Here is a 21,483-nt window from a genome sequence, read left to right as displayed (position 1 = left end):
ATTTGAATTTCCCCATGGGAGTAATAATACTTTACCTAATCTAATCTAAATCTAGCTATTGCTACACAATCACATGAGATTTGAATCATCTGTAAAATTATTTTAACAGTCAAACAAAAATATTGGATATAAGCCAACAATTGGAATTGAGTCACTTTTAACTGTACTTTGAATGCAACCTTAAAAGCCTGTAGTAATATATGGACTCAAACATAGCTGGTATAGATTTTTCAACTTATTTTTACCATCTCCACTTATCTCTAGCATTAATGTGGCATGGCGGGATGGGGGGCAGGTAGTTGATCTTATGCTTTCTACAGATGGTGCCTATGCACATAAGTATCAATAACCAGGTTAACTCCAGTTAAGGGCAAATAAATAAATATTTGCCCTTAAAAGAAATGTGTCATGTTGAATATTAATGTAGGATAAGACAAGTGCACAGGCATCAACCATAGAGTTAAAGATTTGTGCTAGATTGTATCCCTAATACCTCTCTGTTGCTAAGTATCAATAAGGAACCTTAGTAGGCCACCTCTAAACTAAATCCACATTAAATGAAAAGTACTGATAGATAATAATTCTAGTTTAACATGCTGATTTGTCTAAGGCAAGAAGTCGCGACATGTGATTAAACTCTAGATCAGGGCTAGGGTAGATTTAATTCACATTGACAGTGTTTAATAAATGGTATAAGTAACAGTAGGCTGCCGATTCAATAGCACCTCTCATAAGATGGTCTTCTCTGATGTTCTGCCTGTGCCATGCACCAGTTCACATAAGACTAAGATGATCAGAGGGTTTAATGCCTTTTGTTTGAGAATGTTAGATTCACTGTGTTCTGAAGGTTTTTTCTAGTCTATCCTTGAGTTTTTGCCAATGTGCTGTTACACCAAGCACACTTAGGAGTGACATTGTGGTCAATATGCATTACGAACAATAAATCAGTATTATTGAAATTCATCAAAAATTCGCTGGTAAGGCTGCTACACCCATTCTTTGTCTTTAAGAAGTCTCTGTATTTGAGTATGTCAACGTTTCTCAACCTTTAAGTATTTGCGACCCGAGTTTTCATAACAGTTTTAATCGTGCCCCCCCCCAACATTTTTTTGAAATGTAGATGCATATTTTATTATACCTACTTAACTTTTATCGACATTTATCTAACTCTATATTTATTGTTCTAGTATCAGAATGTAGTTTAAGTTAATTTGTTTTGGTTTCAAAAGATGTTTTTTTCATATTTCTGATTCTTGTTTTCTTTTTTTCACATCTTTGCACTAGTGTGTCAAAACTAGTCAACCAGCAGTAAGCATGAGAGGTGGAATACTTTACAATACTCTGCGTCATGGCAGATGAGGTGGCCAAAGGGCAAGTTGCACAGCCAGGGTGTGACACCATATTTTGTAAAATTATTTGCAAGGCAATGCAGGCAAAAATATTTTACAAAGATGAACTCAAGCCCCAACTCATTTTCTAGTTGTCACAAAGAAGCTCGTTGATCAGGACTCTAAAGCAGAATATTGTGATGCAGCAATTAATTATTGTGGCAAAGAAGTTGCTACACAAGTGGGACTTTCCAAAGGATATTGGCTGGTTGTGAATGAAGGTCCTGATGGTAGTCAAAGTGTATATGACATTCATATCCATCTTCTAGATGGCTGGTTAACTTTGTTGAACTGGAAGTATAAGCTGTTGGTAATTGTCACTATGTGGAACACTTGGAGATATCACAAATAAATGTGCTTTAACTGAAAAAAAACAAAACTAAAGTCATTCAGCATGCTATCTCTAAAACAGAAGACAAATGAATACCATGCACAAACTAATAAAGAGTATTTTTTCACTCTTGTGGAGAAACACCTGTGTAGTATTGTCATCGCACTGCTCCTTGGTATTCATGATTAACTGTCCTCCTGGCTATCAGACCTTACTTTATTCTTTGTTACTTAGCATTGCCTAATCTTATTTTTATATTTTTCTTTTTTCTTTCTTCATCTTGTAAAGCACTTTGAGCTACATCATTTGTATGAAAACGTGCCAAATAAATAAATGTTGTTGTTGTTTGTGTTGCACAGTCAGAGTGAATTCGTCAAAGCTTGAGTGGGTGTCAAGAGCACCTAGTGATATTGTCATTGATGACTGAATTCAAATGAATGAGTAGTGACAGCCAGAAGACAATTAAAAATATTCATGTTCTGTTGTACAAAAATAAAGTGTCAAGATCAAAACACTAGCAATATTATCATCATCAAAGATTTAATGGTCATTTTCTGGATTTGCCTATTACCTATCTTATTAACATGATAAAAAGTGTGATTGTAGACAATATTAAAAAAAACAAAAAAAAAAACAACAACACCTGAATGTAAGAGTAATACATCATAATCTGGTATGTGGTCAACAACAGGGATAATGCATTCACCACTGCAGCCAGGCTTCCATCAGTACTGGACGGTTCAGTACTTTTAATCATTTCAGACCCTTTAAAAACCAATACAAAACTTTTTGTTCTATTTGTAGTGACACCATTTTCTTTAAATCTTATCATTTAGCGATCTTGTGTATTCTTCTTGCAGTTAACTTCCAAATATAAAAACAACAGGAACTAGGATCAATCGCATCAAAGGGCCACTCCTCTTGGATGCCAAGAAGCCTGGCACACTTGAAACACACAGGCTCTTCTCAACCGCAGTGGATGAATAGATTTGTGTAATATCAATATCAACAAAAAGAAATGGGGAAATGAAATTAATTACAATTAAAAAAATCACAATCTATTCAGGTGTTAAATTTCTAAAGAGAATAAAATAGCATTAACAGATTAGAAATAGACAAAAGAAAAAAAAGAATTATTTCAACAATAGGTAATGTTAAGTATTATAACAGAAAAAAAGTAAGCAACAACAACAACAACATTTATTTATAAAGCACATTTTCATACAAGAAGTAGCTCAAAGTGCTTTACATACTGAAGAAAAGAAAAATAAAAGACAAAATAAGAAATTAAAATAAGACAACATTAGTTAACATAGAAAAGGAGTAAGGTCCGATGGCCAGGGTGGACAGAAAAAACAGAAAAAAACTCCACACGGCTGGAGAAAAAAAATAAAATCTGCAGGGGTTCCAGGCCACGGGACCGCCCAGTCCCCTCTGGGCATTCTACCTAACATAAATGAAATACTGTAGTCCTCTTTGTAGTTAGGGTTCTCACGGAGTCACTTGATGTTGATGGTCATACAGACTTCTGGCTTTTAATCTATCCATCATTGTTGGAACATCATGGTGCTTTGAGTAGATGGTGGTTGTGCAAGCCACCACCAAAAGCATGCCGGAAAAGGAAATCGGAAGTGAGAGTAGGGGTTAGTACAGATTTTAGAGCCACCATGAATAGCTATTATAATGAGTTGGATATACAGAGTATCAGGATTTTGATTACAGTGAAGTTATGAGAAAGCCATATTAAAATAATGTGTTTTCAGCAGTTTTTTAAAGTGCTTCACCGTATCAGCCTGGTGAATTCTTATTGGCAGGCTATTCCAGATTTTAGGTGCATAACAGCAGAAGGCTGCCTCACCACTTTTAAGTTTTGTTCTTGGAATTCTAAGGAGATACTCACTTGAGGATCTGAGGTTACGATTTGGAATATAAGGTGTCAGACATTCCGATATATAAGATGGGGTGAGATTATTTAAGGCTTTATAAACCATAAACAAAATTTTAAAGTCAAATCCTGAATGACACAGGCAACCAGTGTAGTGACATCAAAACTGGAGAAATGTGCTCGGATTTTCTTTTCCTTGTTAGGATTCTAGCAGCTGCATTTTGCACTCGTTGCAAACCATTTATGTCTTTTTTGGGTAGTCCTGACAGGAGTGCGTTACAGTAATCTAGACGACTGAAAACAAACGCGTGAACTAATTTCTCAGCATCTTTCAGTGATATAAGGGGTCGTAACTGATATAAGGGGTCGTAACTTTAGCTATGTTTCTTAAGTCAAAAAATGCTGTCCTAGTGATCTGATTAATATGCGATTTAAAATTCAGATTGCAGTCAACAATTACCCCTAAGCTTTTTACCTCCGTCTTGACTTTTAATCCAATGTATCCAGTTTATTTCTAACTAGCAAAATACCCGAGCTTCGCAGCGGCGAAGTACTGCCTTAATATTTTTATTAAGAAGAAATTTAAACCTTTTTAAACTGAGGGAAAATATGCCAATAATTATTTAAGGATCTCTTTGTAAACCACATTGGGAGTTCGGCCCTCCGGTTGTAATATGACCAAGCTGTGCGCTGAGCTTACTCTTGACTTGCAACGTACAGTAGGCCATGTGAACAGTAATCTTGTTTCAAATCTCACAGCTTGAATTGCTGCTCTCATAATCGGTTTGAGTTTCATGGTTTGTTTCAATTACAACAGTATTTGCAGGACTTGTGTTGAAGTGACATTCGGCATCTGTCAAGCGTTGTAAGCATACAACCGGTTTCATTGATAACTTCACATCCAGCTTTTGAGAGTTTAAACATTCATAAATATCAAAGTGTCCACTACTGAATTCGTCACCTGCGAGTCTAAGATGTTTAAGAGGCAGTGGCAGTTGTCGAAAGGTGTAAAATATTTGGCCATTTCGGTACACTTGAAAGCGACAACCGAACAATTCAGCGGCAGCCATCAACTCACATGCAGAACCATAGGTGAAGGGCTTAAGCATTTCACTCTTATAGTGCTCCTGTGTAGTATAATTATCTCCTGTACCATCATCAGTCCACACCTTGAAGCTGTCCCAGTCATTCAATACATAAGACAAAAATGTTCCTCCGGATATCAAGAGTGAGCCTGATATGGCCGTGCAAAATGTAACACAGAGAATGGAAAAGGTAACTGCCATCTCCGGGCATGGAAACCACTTGGTAAGTGACAGTTCTTTGATCAATGGTGATCACCTCGATAGACATGTTAATGGGGGTACAGTTGGAATGATAATGGAAATGGGTACCTGAACAATGTAAAGTAAGTCTAAAATACCTAAACAATAACTATAATCATAATAAATGAACAATAAAACAGCGGAGGAGCAGTGGATTAAATAAAAAGGCTGCAGTTATCAGCAGGGAGACGTGAATCCCGTGGCAAAGGAAGGAAGGGAATGTAGAGACCGGAGCGATGGACGGCCTTATATAGGCAGGCAGCCAACAACGTGGGAGGCGTTGGGATGGGGGACCCAACAACGCCTCACACGGTGACCGAGCTGCAGGCTATGGACGTATATATGTACGTAAGTAGGATTCAGTTAGCGTTGGGAACCCGCGTACCAAATTTCTTGAAGATGGGCCCATAAGTAACAAAGACCGTTGAAAAGTTCAATATGGCGGCCAACAGTGGCATCGTACCACCGAAATAAGTACGTGCATTGGTTTCGGTTAGCGCAGGAAAGCCGTCTACCAAATTTCGTGAAGATGGGGCCATAAATAAGAAAGTTCAACATGGCGGACGTTGTTGACCGTTACGTGTAGAATTTCGAAATGAAACCTGCTTAACTTTTTTGTAAGTAAGCTGTAAGGAATAAGCCTGCCAAATTTCAGCCTTCTACCTACACGGGAAGTTGGAGAATTAGTGACGTTGGAAAGTTCAATATGGCGGCTGACAGTGGCGTCATACCACCGAAATAAGTATGTAAATCGGTTTCGGTTAGTGCAGGGAAGCCGCCTACCAAATTTCGCGAAGATGGGGCCATAAATAAGAAAGTTCAACATGGCAGACGTTGTTGACCGTTATGACCATTACGTGTAGAATTTCGAAATGAAACTTGCTTAACTTTTGTAAGTAAGCTGTAAGGAATAAGCCTGCCAAATTTCAGCCTTCTACCTACACGGGAAGTTGGAGAATTAGTGATGAGTCAGTCAGTGAGTTAGTCAGTCAGTGAGGGCTTTGCCTTTTATTAGTATAGATAGCCTCATTGTATCCATTATTGCCAATCACTAAGATTTCAGTTTTCTCTTTAACTTGAGAAAGTTACTATTCATCCATTCTTAGATACAAGTCAGACATTGTGTTAGTGAATCAAGAGAATCGGGGTCATCAGGTGCTATTGATAGATACAGCTGTGTGTCATCAGCATAGCTGTGGTAGCTCATGTTGTGCCCTGAGATAATCTGACCTAATGGAAGCAAATAGATTGAGAATAACAGCGGACCCAGGATAGAGCCTTGTGAAACACCATATTGGATATCATGTGTCTTTGAGTTGTAACTACCACAACAAGCAGGCATGTACCCAAAAATATTTCAGCTCAGCACGTGTCGGTTATAATAACAATACAGGTTATACTATTAATGAAAATAAATAATATAAAAACTCCATCCCTAAAGAGCCAAATACCATCAGAAATAGTTATGGTATAAACAAAATGTACTACAAATATTAATCACAACATAAATTAAAGAATTGGTAGTCTTTAAAATTAACAGTACAACAAAATAATGTCTTAAATTTTCTTTATAATGATTCCTTTCTCCCTTCCTTACTAGAGTCTTTTCAAGTCCTTAAAAACAGACATGTTTCATCTTTTGAATTTTTCTTGCATGTTCTCTGAGAAATTGTAAATGTGGGTGTCACAATTTGACTCTTGTTGTTCGTTTTTCAAAATAGTCCCTGGCACCTCAAAAAATAATAATATTAAAACTGGGGGGTCTTTGAGACTCAGGCATCCATTTATTTCTTGTTTCAATGTTTTTTACATTTTAATGAGTATTTGCATTTTGATTGGAATGGCCATTGAGGACTGTTTTTCTGATAGTGGCTGTGCTATTGTTAGAAAAGGTCACAAAGAAATCTGTGGTGACATCACTAGGTCAATGGCATCAATATTAGCATTAGGTGCTTCTTTGTTCATATATATATATATATATATTGTAAAAGACTCAATACTAGGCAGCAAAAAGGTTTGGGGTTTTCCGGCCCCGTATATTGTCGACAATCCACAATTCAAAAAATAACTCAGGTCAAACAGTGCAAAACAAAAACACGTTCATCTGCACGACGCCATACTAGGCGTCGGTGGCCATTTTATAAAGGAGGAGCCGGAAGTGGAGGAATGCTGGGAAGGAGGGGTGAGGGATGAAGGGACTGCTGACGTCAGGGAAGATGGCGGAGGAAAGACGGAAGTAGACGTACTGCGGGAAAGTTCCTTATGGCGGAGCGTCTTTAGTTCTGGAAAACAAAGGAGAAAGGTTAATACCCCGCCACTCCCTGCCGGCGAACGTCTTTCGATGTGGATTAAGGTCCATCCGTGTCCTCCTACTACATGCGTATATATATATATATATATATATATATATATATATATATATATATATATATATATATATATATATATATATATATTATATATAACAACAAAGAAGGTAAACATAACCCACGGAACAACCCCTGGCTGCAACAAATAGCGGAGTTCACAATAAATGTTATGTCAATTCCATAAGAAAAACAAAATTGCTTGTATTGTAAAAATCAATTACAGCTATCCATCCATTATCCAACCCGCTATATCCTAACTACAGGGTCACGGGGGTCTGCTGGAGCCAATCCCAGCCAACACAGGACGCAAGGCAAGAAACAAACACCAGGCATGGCGCCAGCCCACCACAGTCAATTACAACTAGTATTGCTTATTGTTATTGTTATATTGTTTTTGTTATTGTTATACATACTTTTGTCAGAAGTTACAGTTTTGACATTTGTTTGTTTGGCTGCTTCCATACTGTTTACAATTTCAATTCTTATTGCTAGCCATGTGTTCAGTATTATATTATTACTAGCTGTGTAAGCCTGTGCTGTAAAAAGCATGGAGTTCTAGAAAATATTGAAATCGTCAGAAATAAAATTGGCTACTTTGGACATCCCTCTCCTAGGAGGATTCATGTTGCCGACATGCCCACATCTTTTGTGCATTAGCGGCTAATTGACTGTCTTTCTTCGGAGGTTTCCTTTTACCAGCGTGCTCATCTGGCTTGTGTATTAGCTCGATGGGTGTGGGGGCGGAGCTGCGTGTGACATCATCATGCCTCCCACGTAATCACGTGAACTGACTGTGACCACAAAACGTAGAAAAGAAGGAAGAGCTCCCAAAGAGCGCTGAAGAAAAACGCTGAATACTTTATTCGGGAGATACAAGTTTAATGAGAAGACACAAGGTATAAACGAGACTTTGGATCACTTTGTAACGGAGTTAAAATTGCTGTAGCGAGAAACTTTTAAGTGCCGGGTCTTAGCTAACATTAAATAAAGCCATGGACATCGTGAGATCGCACAAGATAGCACAGGCACAGCTCAGAAGCTTCAATGCATGTACTCTGAGCAGCTCACGTGAACTGACTATGAACGCAGTACGCAGAGAAAGCAAGACCTCTAAATAGCGCATAGACTTTTGATCACGTGAACGTGTCTGCAAAAAGTGGCGTTTCCTGCTCTTCAAAAATACTACAAAAGTCGGGTGCGTCTGACTGCACGTCTTCCTTAAGTGAAAGTAAACACTTTTAATTTTTTTTCCTCCTTCCCATGAGCTATAGCCCAGACAACTGTAAACACGGGATCCCATTTCTAGACCGCGGCAAACTAATATTAAGACGCTTTGCACTTTCTTTTACACTTATACGATTATGAGGTTTTCAGGTCGGATTATGAAGACACGCACAGGAGTGGAGGACGGACAGTGCCATCACAGCCAGTTAATGGCAGGGTCGTCTCTCCAGTCTACACGAGACCCACCGCGGCACTCATATAGTCAGCGAAGACCTCTCTCTACACTATATAAAAGAAAAAGGCAAGTTTCCTTTCTTTACACCTTTTTTCCTTTTATCCCAAACCAAAGCCTTTCTCTCTTAACACTGCAGAGGACACAAAAATGATTTTCTTTTAATTGCTGGTAATGACGGTAAGGCGTGTATATGTAGATATGTATATAGATATGTATATATATATGAAGATATGTATGTGTATATATTTATGTGTATATATATATATATATATATATATATATATATATATATATATATATATATATATATACATATATATATACTGTATATATATATATAGTGAAGAAAGGCCGGCCGTTTATCCCGTCCAATACCCCCAAGCCACCAGGTGGAGCCCTCCTTGCAGCATGGAGGTCCCCAGAAGACCAGCAGGGCATTATGGACAATGTGGTTTTTATGCACAGCCCTGCTGGATGCCATGGGGGCCACAAGAGGGAGCTGCAGGGAGGACCGAGGACTTCTTTGTGCCCTATGTCCCGGAAGTTCGTCATAGGAAGAGCGACGGGCTTCCGGGTTGAAGAGAAGAGCTTTTACCTGACCCGGAAGTGATTGAGGATCACATGGATTGGGGATTGAGAACACTTCTGGGTCAGGGAGTATAAAAGGACTGTGGGAGCTCCCAGACGGTGAGCTGAGCTGGGTGGAAGGGTGGTAACGCGTCTGGGAGCTGGAGGATTGGATCATTGTATATTTGTGATTAGTGATTATTATTATATGAGTATTGTGGTGGAGAGTGTGCTTTGTGCACTGTGGCATAAAAATAAAGTCAACTTGAGGACTTTTACCTGGTGTCTGGAGTCGTGGACAGGGGTTCAAGGGAGTGAGAGTGCCCCCTATCTACCACAGTGGCATAGTCGGCAGGATACTCTAGCGACGTTTGCAGAGGACCTGAACAAAAAATTTCTGTATACGTACTTATTTCGATGGTATGACGCCACTGTCAGTTGCCATATTGAACTTTCCAACGTCACTTATTTTCCAACTTCTCGTGTAGGTAGAAGGCTGACCCCATCTTCACGAAATTTGGTAGGTGGCTTCCTTGCGCTAACCAAAACCGATGTATGTACTTATTTTGGTGGTATGACGCCACTGTCGGCCGCCATATTGAATTTTCCAACGTCACTAATTCTCCAACTTCCCGTGTAGGTAGAAGGCTGAAATTTGGCAGGCTCATTCCTTACAGTTTACTTCCAAAAGTTAAGCAGGTTTTATTTCAAAATTCTACGTGTAGCGGTCATAACGGTTGACAACGTTTGCCATGTTGAACTTTCTTATTTATGGCCCCATCTTCACAAAATTTGATAGGTGGCTTCCCAGCGCTAACCAAAACCGATGTACATACTTATTTCAGTGGTATGATGCCACTGTCGGCTGCCAAATTGAAGTTTCCAATGTCACTAATTCTACAACTTCCCGTGTAGGTAGAAGGCTGAAATTTGGCAGGCTCATTCGCTTACTTACAAAGGTTAAGCAGGTTTCATTTCGAAATTCTACACGCAACGGTCAACAATGTCCGCCATGTTGAACTTTCTTATTTTTGGCCCCATCTTCACGAAATTTGGTAGGCGGCTTCCCTGCGCTAACCGAAACCAATGTACGTACTTATTTCGGTGGTATAATGCCACTGTCGGCCGCCATATTGAACTTTTTAACGGTCTTTGTTACTTATGGGCCCATCTTCAAGAAATTTGATACGCGAGTTCCCAACGCTGACTGAATCCTATTTACGTACATATATACGTCCATAGCCTGCAGCTCGGTCACCGTGTGAGGCGGCGTTGGGTCCACCATCCCAACGCCTTCCACGTTGTTGGCTGCCTGCCTATATAAGGCCGTCCGTCGCTCCAGTCTCTACATTCCCTTCCTTGCTTCACCACGGGATTCACGTCTCCTTGCTGATAACTACATCTTTTTTATTTAATCCACGGCTTCTCCGCTGTTTTATTGTTCATTTATTACTATTATAGTTATTGTGTAGGTATTTTAGACTTAGTTTAAAATGTTCAGGTATCCATTTCCTTTATCATTCCAACCATACCCCCATTAACATGTCTATCGAGGTGATCACCAATCAAAGAACTGTCACTTACCGAGTGGTTTCCATGCCCGGAGATGGCACCTACCTTTTCCATTCTCTTTGTTACATATTGCACGGCCATATCAGGCTCACTCTTGATATCCGGAGGAACATTGTGTCTTATGTATTGAATGACTGGGACAGGTTCAAGGTGTGGACTGATGACGGTACAGGAGATAATTATACTACACAGGAGCACTAGAAGAGTGAAATGCTTAAGCCCTTCACCTATGGATCTGCATGTGAGTTGATGGCTGCCGCTGAATTGTTCAGTTGTCGCTTTCAAGTGTACCGAAATGGCCAAATATTTTACACCTTTCGACAACCGCCTATGCCTCTTAAACATCTTAGATTCACAGGTGACGATTTCAGTAGTGGACACTTTGATGTTTATGAATGTTTAAACTCTCAAAAGCTGGATTTGAAGTTATCAATGAAACCGATTGTATACTTACAATGCTTGACAGATGCCGAATGTCTCTTCAACACAGGTCCTACAAATACTGTCGTAATTGAAACAAACCATGAAACTCAAACCGATTATGACAGCAGCAATCCAAGCTGTGAGATTTGAAACAAGATTACTGTTCACATGGCCAACTGTACGTTGCATGCTCAAGAGTAAGCTCAGCGCACAACTTGGTCATATTACAACCGGAGGGCCGAACTCACAATGTGGTATACAAAGAGATCCTTAACAAATAATTATTGGTATATTTTCCCTCAGTTTAAAAAGGTTTAATTTTCAGGCAGTACTTCCACTGCGAAGCGCGGGTATTTTGCTAGTATATATATATATATATATATATATATATATATCTTTATTAGCTCTTAAAGAGCTATGAGCTCTTTATTATGGTGTTGCCACCTCCATTGTTGCATGTATAATATATGCCACCTTCAGCCTTTGAAAACATAACCAAATCACCATTACTCAAATTTTAAATAAAAGAAACTCTCTTTACTTAAATGCAAAATTAAGAGGTTTCCAAACTTGGTATTTTACAAATATATACAATACATAATAAAACACAAACTCTAAATTATTTACAGCTATACATATATCGTCGGTCTGAAACTACTGTGGGGCTCACCCTTATTAATTACCACAGTCAGTGAAGTTTACTCACTACGTTGGGGGTCCCAAACCATAGCTCGGGTGCGTTGTGGCCAAACAAACAAAACAGAACTGGCCCCTTCACTTGAGGATTTAACTCAAGCCACCAAAACTAAAACAAACAAACAAAAAAAACACACAGACTTTGTTTGAAAGTACTTTCCTTTATCCTCGGGTACCTACTTTGGGCCTTTTGTCTCCCTCTCTCTTGAACAACCTCCTCTCTCGCCGTTCGCAAGTGCTGAACTCGTGTCCTGTCATCTTTCTCTTCTTCAGGTCACCAAATCACTCCATCCACCATGTGTCAGTCTCTCTCCTCTCTCGACTCTCTTCGCGTCCTATCGATTCTTTCTGTCTAATCAGTTTAGTGTTTTGCTAAATCTTACTCTTCTCCCGTCTTCTCCTTTTATGTTTTAGTGGTTTGGTAAATTTATTTCCTCTTTCTTTTTCTGTCTCGTTTTTTTCTCTTTCTTTCTTCCAGTCTCGTTTTGGCGTTCTGCCTCAACTGTGGAAGCCAATCAGAGGACACTTACATATATAACTTAACCTTACCCAACCCCCACAACTTGTACTCCATTTCAGTCAATAAACTTTATTAACACAAACTCGCATTCGGATATTCCTTTTTTTTTTTTTTAAAACTAGCCCAGGTTACATAACGATGACAGTAATTATAACAAAGAAGTTTATTGGCATCCAAAGCAACTCAAGAGGTCAAGTATTGACTCTTCATATTCATGCTATTTAAATGAAGGAGCAAAATGGAACTTCATCATCAAAAATTTCGCTCACTGGTCACACTGGGAGATGAAAGAGTTCCTTTAGCCCCTGAGAGTAACTGACCTACTCCCAATACCACTTTTAGTTAGTCATGTCCTGAGCCCACTCTCTGAACTCTGTAACCCTTGAAAATCAGTCATTAGAATAAGTAAATGCTGAACTATTACTGTGTCTAACTTTGCAAACAATCATCCTCAGAACCATCATTTGGCTTAGTTCATTCAACTTAAAGAACACAGTGCCATCAGCTCTTCTGATGTGTTCAATTGCAGTGAACAATTCTAAAAAAGACACACTGTGCACATAGGCTTTTGCTGAAGGATGTGAAATAAGGAATGGTGGTGTCTTATCTTTGACAAAGCAGCTGTCAGGCTCTGGACATTTACCAAGCCAGTCTTAGTCCAGGATTAATAAAAGCAGCCGGAACAGAGATGAGCACTTTCTAAGGCAAGTGTGTTCAAAACTAGGCCACTTCAGGTGCACCGCAGTATGCTAATAAGACACACTCCAGGTTGAAGCCCCAGGGATGACGCTCACAGCTGTTGATAAATTACTTAGATATCCCACCAAGAAGCAAATTGCAGGTGACAAACTCTACAGTGAAGCACACACTGTCAGAAGGAAGCCTTGGGCAACTGCATCACAATTAGTATTCATCTGCAGTCTACACGTTTACACTTCCCACCTTTGGCGTCTTCTGTGCCTGCGTGGCAGCATTAGCTACCGGGCCAAAAATGAAGCCCAAACAAATGACAAAAATAGGCTTTGGAGCCTGCTCCCACATTGCTTCAGCAGGCAAGATTTTCAGTGTGTTTGATTTATTTCCATGCTGAAGATAGAAAACACCACTTTTTGAATTTTTAATAGCATATTTTAGCAATCCAGCCAACAGTTTACAGATTGCTAAAATCTTAATAGAGTTATATTTTTTGCACTATTAGCTTCTTTTCCTAAACAAGGTATTGCAAAACTCTCAAAGAGTAAGAGTCAACCCATTGATTTATTGCTTTATTTTCCTGGCCCTTCACTTAAGTGCTTTTGGCACTTTTCATTTTACTCTTTCAAACATTTTTTTGGCTTTAGGTGCACCTTTTAATTGGCTCTAAAGAAAATTGTGTCCTAGGAGTCTTTGTAAAAATAAAGACATGTATATCATAAAATATTGATTGGTCCTTCCTGTAAGAGCCAATCTTAGAAAGTTAATGTTTGATGTTAAATTCATATAGTGTTTGCCTAATTTCTATAGAAACAGTTTCTTATAGCTACCGAGCATATGACATAACCTTTTAACCCCTGTAAGTTAACATGAAATAGAACTTTCTTAGTTATACGTGTAAAACAGAGTATTAATCAAGCCAGTTTGGAAGCAGTCATGGACTGTTTTTAAATAGGAGATGGTATACAGTTGTCTGACTGAGTTTACTGTTTTGAAATTAATTTGCGCTTAACGTGCCTAATACGACTGTAATACCAAACTTAGAGAAATGAAACAAGATATATAAGCTTTAAACAGAACTTTTCTTAAACTTTTCTTTAATAACAGTTTTTTCTCTATTTTTGTGTGAACTGTTTTGCTTTAAATTTTAACAAAAACTTTTAAAACAAGGATATTTGGTTGAACTTGTGTCTCACTATTGTCTGAATCATCCTATGAATCAAACTAAAAGCCAAAGAACTTTGTTCATTTTTGATCAATGCAGCTACACTTCCATTTTAATGGCAAACTCATTTAAATCAGGTTTGAAGAAATGAGAAGTCAAGCAAATGTGGTCCATGTTTGAAGAAAGCTATAGATTCTTTTGGAAAAAGCAGGCACAGCCTGTAATGACAGGTGTCCCTCGGACACTGGGACACTGATCTCAAGTAATGGGACCAAGAACCAATGGCACAGAATTAAACGCCAGACTTCAGAAAAGCAAGTGCAAGAACTAAAATAGAAATAAAATGTCAGTAAATAAGTTATGTCAATGATAAAAACAGTGCAGGTGCGTTGATTTCAAAAAACATGCTCAGTTAAATCTTCCCTTTTTGTATCTTATAGAGGCATAAAGAAAACCATAAGAATCCTAAGGTTTCCACAGAGCAAAAGCCTTACTAAATTTCTATTCCAAAACAAGTTCAGGTACAACAAACCTCTTAACAGCAGAGATTACTCCTTGTCCAAATGCAAAACAAATGTTCCAAAAAAAAACAAAATCCCTTTCTGAATACTGGTGATGGCACATATACTCTATTTGGGGTATGCCCTGACACCGCAATGTCAAATACACCTGGCACATTTCAAATTTCAAGTAGTCAGAGTTTGCATTCAGCCACATCCCTACGCCAGCCTGCATCTCGGAGCTACATTCTGTGTTCTCTCCGCAATTCAACCTTATGCACTCTCTAGATCTCTTTCGTGTGTGCAGGCACATGCAATATTTTGCTCTCCATTAACTCGCAGCACATCTGCAGGTCACCATGAATTTCTGTCAAAAAACAACCGTCCAGTAAATATTTTAAAAGACTATATTTTTGAACAGTATAAAAAAAGCTGTGAAGCTCCTCTTTACACCACCCAAGAACACTCTGTGGATGGAATGACACTTGACTGTCCCCAGCTCCGGTCCTGGAGGGCCGCAGTGGCTAAAAGGTTTTCATTCTAACCCTTCTCTTAATTAGAGACTTGTTTTTGCTGCTAATTAACTTCTTTTAAATTAATTTTAATTGACTTGCTCTTGAAGACTCAGACCCCTTAAGTGTTTCTTTTTCCTTATTTAGCAGCTGAACAATAATAAGATACAAAATGAGTCAAAACAGGACCAGCAAACTGCGTCCATCTTACAGTATCTGAAAATAAAGAAGGATGAAGTTCTCGGGAATGTTGATCTGCTCAGGTCCCCACACATTTTAACAGAGCTCTTAGAAAAGAGAAAATCAATGATTTATGAAATGTATGGTATTGCACAATTAGAGCAGCAACAAGCCATGGAATTAAAGAATGGGTTTAAAACGAACAACAAATAACAAAAATCAAGCAACTGGTTAGAGTGAAATTGGCTGGAGTTTGAGGCCCAGACTTAGTTGGTCTTCTGTTGGCTCACTCACTTCACATTTCATTTTCTGTTTGGGTGCCACTTAAGGAAAGAAATGAAGCAATTCAGAGGAACAAATCTTAATAAGCAAGTCAATTAAAATGAAAGGAAGAGGAGTTAATTAGCAGCAAAAACTAGTCTCTAATTAAGAAAAGGGTTAGAATGAAAACCAGCGGCTGCTGTAGCCCTCCATTGGACTGGAGTTGAGGACCCCTGACCTAACCCATTCACCTGATGCCAGGGTTTTGGGAAAAAAATGGAATCTGTGCCTGTATTTATCAAGCATATCATAGTAGGAAACCGGTCCTAAGTGGCTAAAAAATTAGTATTAACACTCTTAGGAGCATGAGTAAAAGCATTTGATCAATTTTCCTAATTTAGGAAACCTTTCCTAACTTCACCAGGACTTGCAAAGAACTGCCAGATGGCATTCAGAGAGAGATCAGCATGTACATGCCGGGAAAGGATGAATGTTTTCAGAATACTGGACAATGAACTGCTAAAAACATATAAGTTTGACCGAGATGGAATAATATTCATAACATGATAATATACTTGTATATTACACGATCAATCCAACTACACAGTGTGGGTAAATAAATCAATAAAGAAACTCAAAAAAGAGTTAAGGGAATTGTCCCCTTATAATGTCCGGAGATCTTGCAGAAAATAAGCAAAAAAACTGATAAAAAAATATAACAATTGATAGAAAACATGAGTTGTTTGTGACTTTATATAGAAAATCGTGACCAGAAGGAAGTACTGATGGAAGTGACGTGAGAACTGGAAGATGGAAGTTACATCATTGGGAGACAACTGGAAGTGACATCATCAGGAAAAGCCAGAAGTGACGTCATCTTCAGGAGCTGGAAATGGAAGTGATGTGATGGAATGTAAACATTTACATTTTAGGAATCCGGAACTGCTGGAGGTGAGTGAGTTATTTTATTATTTTTTTCTGCAACTCTGGTGAAAGAAGGAGAGAGGCTTTAATACTCAATATCAACCCCTTGTCTTGCAATATTTCACTCACCTCAGGACTTGTTGGCTGCCTCCTAAGCACTCGTATGTGACAACAGTTAAGCAAAAAGTATTTAAAACATTACACTGCTTGGCCAAAGGTAATAGCTTTGCAACAGCAATGATCTGGGTATGTCAGTCACAACCAAACATTTCTCAAATTCTGCACTAAACTTTGAATGTCTTTAAACATGTGAGATAATACGCAGATTTATACATTTCCCCACCACTCCACGTGAGGAATGTTAAACCAAGCGGCATTCATGCAAACCACCGCTTTTCCTGAAGTTGTTAATATGATTGATGGCACACACATAAAGTTCATTGCCCCAAGTGTGGAAGAGCATGAATATGTCAACTGTAAGCATTATAACAATATTAACACACAGGTAGTCATGGATGTAAACTGTATTGTAGTAGCCAGTATATTACCCTGAAGATTAGCAGGGATGGATGAGTGATTGACAGCAAAACCTCACATAGATACTGTATATGCTGGACTCTGCATTCCACAAACCCCTGGAACATTCACTTTACATCTTGCAAGGTTCATGGGGGCAAGCAGAGACTCCCAGAGCATTGAATAAACACATCTTCACAGAAGACACAACTTTGGAAGATGCTTGGGAACAGTGAAAGAGTAAGTGGAAATTCTGTAAAAGCACATAAATATTTGTGGCTAGTTTCTGTTATTTTAAAAGGCATTTCCCATGGCCATAATAACAGCAGAAAGATTATTTCATCTGAAAGTATGGCTGTGGATTATTGATTGTTAAATAAATTCACCTAATATCAGACTCAACTCTCATTCATTTTGCATTTCTCTGTCTTTCTACCTCGGTGTTTGTGGCAATATTACTCAGGATGTTGCAAAGTGGCAGCAATTACACATACATTAGCACAATATCCTATCTGAATATAGGTTTTCCTTCTACTTACTCTTTTACTTTCAATATTATTTTTATAACTATTATCTTTGTGGTGAGTCCTCAGCATTACTGTCAGAAAACTACAATACATCATGATGAGAGTTAGTTTGCAGTAAGAGCTGCCATAAAATCGTGATGTTGTTCATTCTCAGATGTGGCCTCCTACTCCTCATTGGGACTGGGACTAGGATGTGTTCCAACTTCTTCTCATGTCCTACTCTGAGGTAGGACAAGTTCTTTTCCTAATTCAACTTTTTGTGCAATTCCTAGGAGTAATTCTTAGATACATGATAAATATGGACCCTGTGGAGCAATTCAAACAGACATGGGCATAACAGGAAAATCAAATGCAGAAATGCAGAAAGCACTCCAGTCTAAAACAAAACCGGGGCAAAGGTTTTGACAATGCTATAAGCATCATTAGTGGCTTAGGCCACTCTGCCATTACATTCTGATATTGCATGATTATCAAGAGCATAATAAAGTTTACAAACAAAAAGCATTAATGTGGCTTGAATGGCTGGAAAGCGTCTCCCAGTACCTTGCCCAGTTGCAGAGTATCAGTTTACACTACACTAATTGATTTTGTTTTCACACTGTCATAATCTTGATAGACAAACCAATAGACTAATTAACCCAGAGAGTTATGTGCATCCAAGACAACAAATGGCAAAATGTTAATTTCATTCTTTATAGTCCAGTGCCAGCACTACAGTAGCTTCCTACCATCTATGCATCCTCTCAACGTGAGCTCAGTTTCTTCTCCTTTACCAAACTCTCACTGCATATAGGGTTGTTCATAACAAAATCTCAGGTGCCCTTCTACTCAAACAGAAATAGAATGCTAGAACTGCATGCTGAGAGAAGACCGTTGTAGCAGCTTCAAAGAGAAACTCACCCTTTGGATTACTAAAGAATTTCAGTTTAGCTGAGGTGGAGATTTCATGTATGCAATCAAAGTTTGCAGCTCAAGTCTGATGCTATAGCAGATTTTTCATGTGCCATGCTGTAGAAAAGATCGACCAATGCTACTTCAGCCTGCAACATGTAACCATGTTTCATACTTTTACATAGTTAATGCTCAAGTAATTAATACATTTCACTAAGAGTGTTAATACTGATGGTAGTATGGCCCACACTGGCTCTTCTTCCTTTCATACACACGTAAACATAGATGATTAAAGTTCAATCTTGGTCAAAAATGACTTGGCAAATCATGGACAGTCTTTATTCTTAGTCACAGGTTTGTGTTGACAATCACTCAGAAAAATAAGGGGACCTGTCAAGGTTATCTGCATTTGTCTATAAATGGATAATTCCTTTGCACAGTGGGGGCAGGAATTTCCGTCTGAAAACCTATTCTGCAAATCTGTGTTTTATTCTCTCATTCTTGACTTGTGCTCACTACAGCAGAGGGGTGGTTAGATTTATTGAAAGGCATCACCTAATGAATCATTCAGAGTCATTGGAGAGGTTCTTTGGATTCAGACTCTTAGCTAGTGGTCTTAGCTCAAACTTGAGGGTGTTTTTGGATCACTTTCATTTGCCCTGATTGTTAGGTGACTAACTGGTTGGTCAGTATCAGACCCATCAATTGTGCTGAATGTTTTTGTCATTGCCATTTGAAATTAAGGTTGAGCAGTCCTGGCTTGTATAAACAATGAGTTTCTAAGTACCTACTGTACAATGGTGTCATGGTCCACATTTGGAAAGATGTTCATTTCAATGCTACATCCAGAATTATGTTATTAAGAATAAAAGTTCAGGCCTAAGCTAGTTTATTGATGATCTCTTCATACTTCTTCAGCAATGGCTTGTCATGGTCAAGTTGGAGGCATTAAAGAAACAGACTTCTAGACAAAATAATGAGGAAAATATATTCCCTACATGAAAAATGCTTGTTTTTTCTTTCTATGATATAAAAATAAGAAGGCAAGGAAATATGAAGATAAGGAGCAGGACCAATTGTCATCCTGCCTTTTAAATGGTTTATACCACTTTAACAGAAGCATAATGACACCTAACAAATATGTATATATATGAGGGCGTTCAAATATAAACAGGAATTTACGAGCTACACTTTATGAATTGAATGCAATGAAATAATTTACACACAATTCTATGTACTGCTACTGCAATACACTTGTTCCAGCACTCAGGAAGCTTCTTAACCCCAGAAGAGATTCTTGCACAGCGTCAATAACCTCCTCATTCGACTTGAATTTCTTCCCTACTAACTTGCACCAATCATACACTCTAGACTGAGAGATACACTCATCCCCAAACTAATTTTTAAGTTTTGAAGAAATCTAAGATGGAATGACTTCCTCACTTACTTAATAATAATTTGCTGCGTAACAGTACTGTGTACCTCCTGCTGCGACACGTTGATTATAACTGATCAGGAAGGGGGGAAAGAGCAGCCAGCATTACTAACGACAAATTCAAACATACATGTGTTTGTCCAAGGAGTCATGTCTACCTTGCACTATTTATAAGAACAGAGCTTGAAAATTCCTGTTTATAATGAGCAGAAGAGAATGCATGAGCAGAATCAGAGGTCCCAACAAGCATCACATTAAAAAGTGTGTTGCTGTACAGAAGTACTAACATTGACAATGAAGACAAATTTATCATCTAGTTTTACACATTTGGATAAAGAATCTTTTAAACGGAGCTGTTTATGCTTATTGTGTAAGTACCTGGGGGCGTTTTTGAGCTCCCTTAAATTAAACAAAGACATTCAAGTCCCAGTTTATTGCCCATATTCACTTTGGCTATATAAGCCATTGCATGCTTCTTGATTTTCTTGTTAATGATTGGCACAGCATGTGTATAAGCATTATTGGCATTCAAAGAAAGCTGCGGTACATATGGTGTTGTTTCTGATTTATTGACAAAGTTATATACCATTACTTCTGAAAGTATGACAACAAATCAAGATTACTTTTGTGGCGAGTGGCTGAGGGTGCTACCCAGTTGGGATGCCCAGGAGGACCGGAGGAGGGCTTACGTCTCCTCCAGACCATGAGGGGGCGACCGCTCTGGTGGCTTTGGGGACCACAGGAACAGAGCTTGAAAGCTCAACCCTACAGAGGCCCGGGGTCACCACTAGGGGGCGCCCCAATGCCTGAGGAGCCCTGGCCCTCAGCACTTCTGCCACACCTGGAAGTGCTGGGGGGAAGAAGACCAGGAACACCTGGAGTGTTTCCGGGTGCGCAGCCGGTACTTCCACCACACTGGGGAGTGCCGGCGGAAAATTATCGGGAGGCACCTGGAGGTGTGTAAAAAAGGGGCCGCCTCCCTCTATTCAAGGGCCAGAGTCGGGTGGAAGAAGGACAAAGTCTTAGTGGAGAGGAGTATAGGCAGACCTGAGAGGAAGACATTGGGGAAAGGCCATAAAATTTGAGGAGATTTTGGGGTTGTGTGTGCACTGTAAATAATAGAGACTGTAAATAAACGTGTATTGTGGTTCATTTAACGATGTCTACCTGTCTGTGTTCAGGCCGCTAACCACACCTTATTCAAGGTGAAAAAAAAACACCTGACGGGTATTCGTTTGTCAGTTGTTCAGAAATGGCAGGTAAATTTTGCTCTTCCTGTTCTTCATTTTTTTTGTTCTTTCAAGCTTCATTTTTTATGCATTTACTAATATTGTATGTCTTCTA

The 21,483-nt window shown here is 38.8% G+C and overlaps 1 pseudogene; it reads left to right on the top strand.

Annotated features, from left to right (window-relative positions):
• Nucleotides 1-1,348: 1,348 nt before the first annotated feature.
• The window catches only part of LOC120517207, a 41,215-nt pseudogene continuing 21,080 nt past the window's right edge, over nucleotides 1,349-21,483 (top strand).

The sequence above is a fragment of the Polypterus senegalus genome, chromosome 17 (assembly GCF_016835505.1).
Source record: "Polypterus senegalus isolate Bchr_013 chromosome 17, ASM1683550v1, whole genome shotgun sequence".
NCBI lineage: Eukaryota > Metazoa > Chordata > Cladistia > Polypteriformes > Polypteridae > Polypterus > Polypterus senegalus.
The sequence above is the reverse complement of the archived record's forward strand: the minus strand, read 5'-3'. Positions and strand labels throughout refer to the sequence as shown.